Genomic DNA, 10,203 nt, shown 5'->3' with positions numbered 1-10,203 from the left:
CTGCCATCTGTTTCCAAGAGATTACCCTGACTTCTTAAGTAAACTCCTTGTCCTTCACAAGCTCAAGAGGATAACAGTTTCTTGCAGTCTACCAACCCATGGCTAAGAGGGAATAAATGCTGTGGAGGATTACGTATAAACCATCTTTGATATCTTTAAATTCTTTTCATGTTATTTTTGAATCCAGTCCAATAGTGGAATAAAATATTGCTGGAATTCATCATGTACAACTTTTTTCAGTAAGTGACATCTATTCTCCCAACTCACAAATAATTTTAGAAATTATTAAAAATATGCCCATGAAGGAGGAGGTGCTTATTGAAAAACAGTCCTTGAGCGATTGGGGAAATTTCGAGGTCCTCTTTATCCTCCCTACAAAGGGCATATTTCTGTAAATGTTTACAAACAATTTCTGGGAGAGTCCATGTATTTTAGTGTGGCTACTAACTTCTGGGTTAGAGGCTGTTGATTTTTTTTTTAAATTACATTCTCCCTAGTTTACATGTTGGTACAGTTTTGAGTCAACTTCATCTAAGCCGATTGTCGAATGTTCTAATGTAACCACCTCCTAGACTAGCTTTGTCAGTCTCTGGATGCAAGACAATTGGAGCGGGCCAGAGAACATTCCTGGGAAAGAAATACAGAGACAGGAGCCTCAGTGACGTTTAGTGGCAACAAAAGTACTTTTGTTAGGTGTGAAACCCGGATAAGAAACTTCCTTCTCTGAGATTCGACACTGGAACTCTTTTTTTCCTAGATTTTCGAATTTACTGGGTTGTGAAGAGGTTTTCTGAAAAAATGAAAGGTTTTCTTTCTCGAGGTAACTTATGTTTCAGAGTGGTGAAATTATTCAAAAATTATTGAAAAACTATAGAGATTTGCCTTGGAGCTATAGCATGCGTTTTTCCTCCTCTCTTGGTGTAGTAATGACTGTGTAAAACAAGTAGATGGCTATTCTTACTTAGAAGACTCAGAGAAAATTCAGTGGCCAAATATATAGACGAAAAGAGAAGCGTTCAGTTAATCATCTGGATGTTTTGTCTATGTGAGGGAAAATCTGTGGATGTTCCCAAATATTTGAAAAAAATATTTGGGAACATCCAGATGCTTGGCCTTATGCAACTCAAACATCCAGATGTTTGACCAAATTTCCCCCTTTTCCAACCGGATGTTTCGGAATCAAGTAGACCCAGCCATGGCCACAGTCATTCCAAATTGTTAACTAATGTCAAGGAAAATGATTTGAGGGGAAAACATGGCACACCAAAGTGTGAATGTTATAGATGATCATAAACATTAAGCATGAGAAAAAAGAAGGAGGGGATTACACTGTTGACCAATCAGGTTGAGTCATCACTAATATAAATTGTCATCAGTAATATTCTCTTGTGGAAGGTCTAATAATTAGGAATAATAAACATAAGATGGTGGGCCTTACTGATTAAAAGGAAACCAGTAGCACTTGCAGTGTTTACAAAACTTGAAAGATGTGGAGAGGGACATCCTCTGCTTTGAAATAAATTGAAAATTTTAGACTTCATGGAGAGAGGTTAGGAGAGTTCAGTTTTCCTCCTCTTATTTTATTGGGCTCTGTCTAATGTGACCTGAAGTGTCTCAGATTGCAATGTTCTTAAACTTGTGGGAATCAGCCTAATAAAAATACTGTAAAGAAATACAGCTCATCCCCCAGCTGTGGGCCGGCTGTGTAGATTAGCATGATGCGGGAGTTCAGGTTAGTCTCCAGAAAGCAGCTTCCATTTTCTACATGGCAGTAACATGAACTTGAATGGAGGCGTTAAATGAGAAGGCAATGTTTCAATTCTGATTAAGATTCTAAAATCTGATTTTTAGCCAACTTGTTGTTGGCGAAGAACAGCAATGCCATAAATAAAATAGCCACAGATGGGTCTGGATATCTGTTATGAACAACCATCAAGAAAATGCTTTTATTTTAATTGATACTGAACAAGAGCAGTATTCAGCCAAGACCTTATTGCTAGTCCTGTTGTAATTATTTTTTTAACCAGTTCACCACTGCATTCCAGGGGAATGTCAAGACCTCCAACAGAGGTGCCTGGTACTATGTCTGCACCTGATATGTGTTTGGTTTTGCATACCATGCCTGAAATTGTTCAAGAAATTAATCTCTTTTTTTTACTCGCAAAAGCATAGCTTGTTGGAAAGGAACCTAGATGTGGTCTGGGATTCTTTTTTAAAGTTAACAATCTTCAGAGATCCTGACCTTGGGTTGAAGTCAGGAATAATGTGGGCTGTCATGTTTGCAGGATGGGAATGACTGTTTCAAAGCCAAGGCTGACTTTCCAAGGAATTTATCTGGAGAATGGAGAAAGAAGATGCAGACCTCAAAATCTAAAGAAGCATTTCACATTTTTAATTGCTTTCTGAAGAATTAAATTCTGGTTTAATTTGAGAAAGCATCTCAAAGATTCTTCATACTAGAGCAAAAGTTACACAAGTATGATTTAATTGAAAGATATATACGTATTTCAAAAAATACATATATTTTCATACCAGTAATAACACTCAGCATTGTCTGATAGAAAACATGACCATGGTTCTGAAAATGCTTTCACTGGGGGGGGGGGGAGGAAATATAATTTCTATACAAATTGTATGGAACCAAGTGAGGAGCTAGCCATGATTTCTTCCTCTGATGAGAATGATATTTTGCACCTTTGTATGAGAACTAACTGGAAAAATTTCCTACAATGGAATGTTCAGAAGTGTTATAGGAGAATTGGAAATGATCAGTGTCAATTAGGGAGACCATGGACATCATTGGGAATGCACACAGTATTAAGATGGATAAGAGCAAACTAGAGGCAGATGGTTGGGTGAGATCGGGGCTCTGTCTCTTCTGGCTGTCCGACCTCATGCAAGATACATAACCCCTCTATGCCTCAGTTTCCTCATCTGCAAAATGCGGATTATAGTAATAGTCCTCTTGCCTTGGTTTGTAGCCAGGATTAAATAAGGGAGTAAATGGAAAGCTCTTAGATCAGTGCCTCGTATGTAAGTAAGCTTTGTAGCCAAAGGACATGAACCAAAGAGCATTGAATCAAAAGGTACAGGAAGATCTGAGATGATAATGGGAACTGAAGTCATATGATGAGATACTGCGATCAGAAATAAAATGAGACATGTTTTGACACTTAATGACATTCTAAAAGATTGGGCAGCAGCAAGATGTACACATGTCTGCAGAAAATGTGGTCGGGAGGTGGGGGTTGGGCAAGGGAGATCAATCTCACAGCTTTCAATTAGGATCCTGTGGGCGGGGAAGAAGACTGGAGTTTGCAGGGAAGGAACTGGCTGATATTATTATTATTTTTTTGATGCAGCGTTCCAGAAAACATAATCAATGGCACCCGTCCAGTTCCCATTTAGTAACCAAAGAACTAGCTGCAGCTGTTTTTTATGCCTGGTGGTGCCAGTTTGATAGTGTATAATCATATTTGCATAAAGATAAAAAGGAAGGTGTTATAGAACACAGTTAAGCCTATGGTTTCACCATGAATTAAAGGTAATTTCAGACTAATTAGGTACAATTTGTTAAGGAATTCTTCCCAGCAATGATGACTCTGATTTTGTAATTATAGGACAATGCTTACTGTGGCTTTCCAGGCAGGAGAAAGCACACCCGAGGGGGTCGTGTCCCACACTAGGCAGATCTAATGGTGCCACAAAAGACAGGTGTTTTGTCAGATTTCAGCCACACACTTTCACACCTGCAGCGCATTAACTACAGCAGCAATGTTAATGAAGACCAGGTGCCTGTTCTCCAACTTAAATGAGGAACTGGCATGAGGCTTGCTGTTTGCTACCTGACGCCTTCCTCGGTGTCTCTGAAACTGGCCTTCTAGTTCCCTGGTAAGCTGAGTGCGTGAATAGGCTTTGGGTGGTTTTGCCCTGGTCTTTGGGAGTGGGAGGATGGACGTATTGAAATACTGGCCTTTGCATTATGGCTGTTACCTCTTTACCCACCCCGTGAACTGCCCATCAATTCTCACCCTAAAATAGTGGGAACAAGTCTCCTAGCACAATCTCTCCAGGCTTTCTGTGTTACCACCCCTTTTGTGCAGAGTTCAGCCTCTGAGCCTCCTGAAAAGAGCTGAGCTGCACAATCTACAAAATGGATTTCTGGAAAGTGCTGTGTTATCAGCTGCTACCAGGAAAAGTTTGATTGTAGCTACTTGAGTCTTTTCAAACTTGAAGTTTTGCCATCCACTCCGGAAATGAGTAATGGAGGCCTTGTGCAAGCGTTTTCATTTTAATAAAACACAAGGTTTTCATTGTGTGGGCTACGTCGTTGTAATGCTCTCTGTTACGAAATACAAAATCTTTCTCTCCCTCCCTTAAAAAAGAAAAACCTCTGTGGTGGAGCTTTTCCCTCTTTTTTCCTTCTTTCTTTTGTTTCTCCACCTTGAGTTGCAGTTGTCTGCTCCCTGCCATTTCCAGCAGTTACCTGAAAAGTTACTGTCGTCTCAAAAAACCCCCCAAAAACCACACACCGGAATTGAAGGTGGGGAAAAGAATGGGCAGGTCTAGTTCTCAGCAGCGGGAGTATAATTATCAGACTCATTAGCAGTGACTTCTGGCTCATGAGAGTCCCCCGAACAAAACAGTCAGCCTCTTTACCCTGGGAGATGGAAGGACGGACAACATTAAAATCTTTGACACTGTGTTCAAACTCCCAGCCCTAATTAAGTTAGAAAAGAACAGAATCACAGACTTTGAGAGTAGCAGATGTAAATCTTGGAGTGAGAAGGACCTCTCAAGTCTAGAGTTCTTTAACTCTTAAACCCCTGAAAGCGAATGCATGGGCACCCCAAGGCAAATCTGTAGAAACCGACTGTTGAAGTGACCTGCTGGTAACAGAGATCCAAGTCATTCATTCCATGTGATTTTGCACTGTTTTTCAAGGTACATTCATAGTGAGCTTGAGAGAGTTTTTTCCAAAGGCACCCCAGAGTTACCAGTATGGCTGGGTGAGGGGGCCTTTCCCTCTCTGCATTCCCCAACCGTAATGAAAGCAATTTGATGTTTCAATTTATTTATTTATAAGATTTTTATTTATTTTTTGAGCAGTTTTAGGTTCACAGCAAAATTGAGGGGAAGCTACAGAGCTTTCCCATGTACCCTCTGCTCCCACACGTCCATAGCCTCTCATTATCGACATCACCACCAGAGTGGAACATTTGTTACCATTCACGAGCCTACATTGACACATCATAATCACCTAAAGTGCATAGTTTACATTCTGGTTCATTCTTGGTGTTGGACAGTCTATGGGTTTGGACAAATATATGATATGTACCCACAATTATAGTACCATACAGAGTGGTTTATCTTAAAAATCCTCCATGCTCTGCCTATTCGTCCCTCACCTCCAACCCCTCCAAACCACTGATCTCTTCATTGTCTCCATAGTTTTGCTTTTTTTCCAGAATGTCATATAGTTGGGATCACACAGTATGTTGACTTTTCAGACTGGCTTCTTTCCCTTAGTAATGTGAATTTAAGTTTCCTGTATGTCTTTCCATGAGTTGATAGCTCATTTATTTTTAGCATTGAATAATATTCCATTGTCTGCATATGCCACAGTTTATCCACTCACCTACTGAAGGACATCTTGGTTGCTTCCAAGTTATAGCAATTATGAATGAACCTGCTATAAACATCAGTGTGCTGTGCAGGTTTTTGTGTAGATATAAGTTTTTAACTCCTTTGCATAAATACCAAGGAGCACAATTGCTAGATTGTATGGTAAGAGTGTGCTTAGTTTAGTAAGACTTCCAAGCCGTCTTCCTAAGTTTTTTTTCCTCTTTTTCTTTGTTTCACCAATTTGAGCTGCTGTTGTCTCTCCCTGCAATTTCTAACAGTTATGTGAAAAATTAATATTGTCTAAAAAAAAAAGCGGACCTCAAGATAGGGGGAACAGATTGGTGGTTGCCGGACACAGGTAGGGGTGGGGTGGATGGGGTGGGAGTGGGGTGGTAAAATGGGTGAAGGTGGTTAAAAGTAAAAGTCTATACCATTTTGCAGTCTCACTAGGAATTAATGAGATTTTCTGTGGTTCCACATCCTTACCTGTATTTGGCACTGTCAGTTTATTTCCTTTTCTTGTCTTATTGCATTAGTTAGGCCTTTCAGTACAATGTTTAAAAGGAGTGGTGAGAGAGGACGTCCTTGTCTTGTTCTTTTCAATTAATTTTATTGATTTGGTATCCATCAAATATTTACTATGAAGAATATTTGTAGTTACCAAAGAATAGTTTGAAAACGCTCTTATGGCAGAAAACCCTTGGGCCTCTATTGAGTTCTCAACTATATGAGCAAATTCAAATGCTTCTTCTGGACAGTGTTGATTGTGTGTGCAGATTCTCTTGAAGGCTATCTCTGTGCAAAGGTGCTGAGGCCTTCCCATAGGTGAGAAATCAAATCATGGTTTTAGTGTTTCCAGAAAGCCTAGTATCTTAAGAAAATGAATCAAGTTTCAATTAATGCTACTGAGAGTTGGGATTACAGGTACTCACCAGAGAGCTCAATTTCAAATTAACTGCTCCTCAATCTTATTGAAAGTCCAATTCAGTCCATTTATATTGGAGAGATTGCCTCAGGCCTTGCTACTCAATGTGAGGTCTGTGGACCAGGTGTGGTGACCTAACTTGGGAGCTTGTTAGAAGTGCTGAATCTCAGCCCGACTCAGCCTTCCTAAATCAGAATCTGCATTTTCAACAAGTTCATCTGTTGTTGACTCAAATGGTTGACTCATTTGCCTATTAAATTTTGACCAGCATTGGTCTAGGAAATGCTGTAACCATGTATTCCCCTGGATCAGAAAATTTTAACTTGGGATCATTTTGATCCACAAATATGCATTAAGTTTATAAACTCCCTGCAATTGAAGGTAAAATTGAATCTGTGTGAGGGGATATGTGTTGTGTTTGCAACCATAGGTCCATTTTTTTTAGTAAAGAGAGTTCATAACTTTTCAGCTTTAAAAATTTTACAAACTATACAAACAAAAAATTACTTCTTTAGATTGGCAAGCACTACTCCTATGCGGGGTCAGAACTCCAGATTTAGAAATGCTATCATCAAATTGAATTGAATTGAATTGAATTTTCTCAGCTTCTGTTGAGTGTAGGTAAAATGAAATCACTTTTGTATCTTCGGCAAACACCCGTTCAAGTTTGCCACAGTGGAGTCCAATATCATTTATTAGAATTTTAGTGAACTAACGAAAAGTTCCCAATTAAATATAATACTTCTTTTTGTCAGACCATGAGTGCAACACAATTCACTGTTCCATCTCTGCCCCTCCTCTTTATTTATTTTTAATGTTGCATGTTGGGAAGAATCTCAGACCTAAATATGGCACTCACGTATAAAACTCTCCAAAGGGAAAATTTCTGGAACAGATCTGTAAAATAGTTAATGAGTACGGCACAGAGGACAAGAAGGAGCATCAGGATGGGAAAGTAAAAGGAGGGTATGGAACCCAGAGAACTAAGAACTAAACTGCGACCCTAAGGAGAGTTTTGTTTTCTGTGTCTTTTTTGCTTTTCTTTGCCTCATGTTAAGTACAGTGCCTGGTAATAGATGCTTGGTAAATGTCTTTTGCCAAACAGACCAACCAATTTAACAAATACTTATTGAATGCCAGCTATGTGGTAATGTGGAATTGTAATCAAGAAAAGAGAAGTCTTAAGTCAGTCTGTCTGGGTTCCAGTTCCAGCTCCATCACTCAAAGCTACGTGACTTTTGGTAAATTTCTTATCCTCCCTGTGTCTAGGTGTTGTTCAGATAAAAATATAGATAAAATGATAACCAGCCCATAAGGCTGTTATGAGGGTTACTTTAGTTATTGCTTGTAAATTCTTAAAACAGTGGCTAGCACATAGCAAGCACTCAATAAACAGTGATTATTGCTATGTGCCTGACACTTTTCTAGGCTCTAGGGAAATGGTGACAAGAAAAACACCATCCCAGCTCTAATAGGTCTTTTATCAGGAGAAAATAGACATTTAATAATTAATTTTACAATTAGTTACTTTCAACTGGGATGCATAGTGTGAATGGAGGAGTACAAGGCGCCTTTAGGAAGACCTGGCCAGAGATGGGAGGTCAAGAAGGCTTCCCTGCAGAAGTGAGTTTCCGTGAAGGGGAATAGGGAAATGGAGAGAGATCCAGGTCCAGTGGGGTGGTCCTCCCCAGATCCAGCCCAGCGAGGGTTGTACAAAGGGGATGAGATGAAGCTGATGAGGTAGAAGGGCCTGGATCATGCAGTGCATTGTGAAGGCTTTTGGCCTTTAGTCTAAGAACTATGAGGTGCCCAAAAAGGGTTACCATCAAGGGTGTGAGATAAGTGAGTTTTAATTTTTGATATATCACTTTCGACCCATTCTCCACATGCCTATTGGAGTGATATAAGAGCGAATGTTGAGGGACCAGTTAGAAAGCATTTACAGTAGGACATGAAAGAATTGATTGTAACTTGTGTAGGATTGGCAGGGAAAGATAAGGAGAAGTGGATGAACTAGGGAAATATTTAGGTAAAGTTAGGATGGCTAGGTGGTTGATGGATTCCTGATTGAATTGTATTGTCTTTTCCTTTGTTTCTTCCTTCAAGATAATAAGAGAAATTAAATTCTAGATTTTCTCTTCAATCTATAGACACGGACCCATCCACTCTCACAGATTTTCCTGTGCCTTGTTTAGGACCCTGTCGGTACTCTCATAGATCCATATACAATTCATATCACATATACCTTCCCCTTGTAAGACCACTCCTGTTTATTTCAGAAGGAAATTCACCTATGCTTATAAGACAAAGGTTCTATTGTTCTCTGTTGACAGTTTTAAAAAGCTTTTGAAGTTCTTTGAGGTGTGTTGGGTGGGGCTGGGTAAATCCTTACCTTTGCTTTCCTTAGTTAGAAGGAATACAAAGTGCAATATAATCTGACGGCTGTGATGTACAAACTTCCTGGTCCCCCGCCTTAAACTCTGACCAGGTGGTGATGGGGAGTAACTGACACCATGTGCGTAAAATCATTACTCTTGTTTTCTGTTGGGACGCAAGCAGCAAAGATCCTAGGTATCTGGAATCTCTAGTTTCTTGCTTTCTCCAAAGATTTTGGCATATTTAATCTTAATCCAGGCCTTCCTCTTCTTTATCTCCTCCTGGAGGGGATGGCATTATAACAGTTGTTATTTCCCCCCAATGAAAAAAGCTATGGTTCTAGTTAAAGGAGGAACTCAAACTTATCAAGTAGGTTGTAATGTTAAGAGTAAGAAAATAGCAATTATAAATGATTGTTAGAGAGGCTACCATTCATTGACCACCTACTAGTGCCTGCAACCACCTTTGGAGTATTATTCCCAGTTTCCTGAGAAACCAAGGCAATATATTGTTTGTGTTGGCTCTGATCCTAAAGCAACACCTATTCCTTGCCTTTGTAGGATCCTGCTGGCTGTTCCACGCTTTTCATCAGAATCCTGTTCCTCTTGTGTTTCTACCAAGAATTGTCTGTTCTTAAATACCATTTGTTTCCACTCTTTCTCCTTCAGACCACTTTCTTCTGTCCTTTATCTTATTCCCATTTGCCCTTCTCTTTAAGGTGATGGCCAAGAAATCAGAGAAAGGAATATGGCAAAAGTATGGATGTCTTTCTTTTCTTTTGCCTGGGGATTGTCTGGCAATAGAGTGAAGGAACCCCCGGATGTGTCTCTAACAGGCAGATGGTCCAGCACCTTGGGATGCACAGGATGGCAACAACGTTTTTCAGACCCCATTAGATGAGGCCCTGTGGGTGGTACCAACTGGTCAATATGCAGAGTTGGTCATAGCTCAACAATCTGTATTTTTTTTTGAAGAAGAAGAAAATAAGGTGCAGGCCTTAGGCTTCTGGCCCTCTCCCAGACCAGGTTTGCACACTCCTGAAGTCTGAGCTGAATTCTGCCATCTCTCCAGTAACACTTAATTGTTTTTAATTATCCCTCCACTGAAGCTGAACCATCCCTCATCCAGGTCACAGCACAGAACACGGCTCATGAGTTTTACGAGCCACCTTGTGTATCCCAACCATGTGTGCAGCCACCTTTCCCAACTGTGAGCAATCCATCAGGCAGATACTTCTGCCCCTGATAGAGTCTGGATGCTCAGAGCAGGAGTGGGCT

The sequence above is a fragment of the Equus przewalskii genome, chromosome 22 (assembly GCF_037783145.1).
Source record: "Equus przewalskii isolate Varuska chromosome 22, EquPr2, whole genome shotgun sequence".
In the NCBI taxonomy this organism is placed as follows: domain Eukaryota; kingdom Metazoa; phylum Chordata; class Mammalia; order Perissodactyla; family Equidae; genus Equus; species Equus przewalskii.
This window is presented reverse-complemented; position numbering follows the sequence as displayed.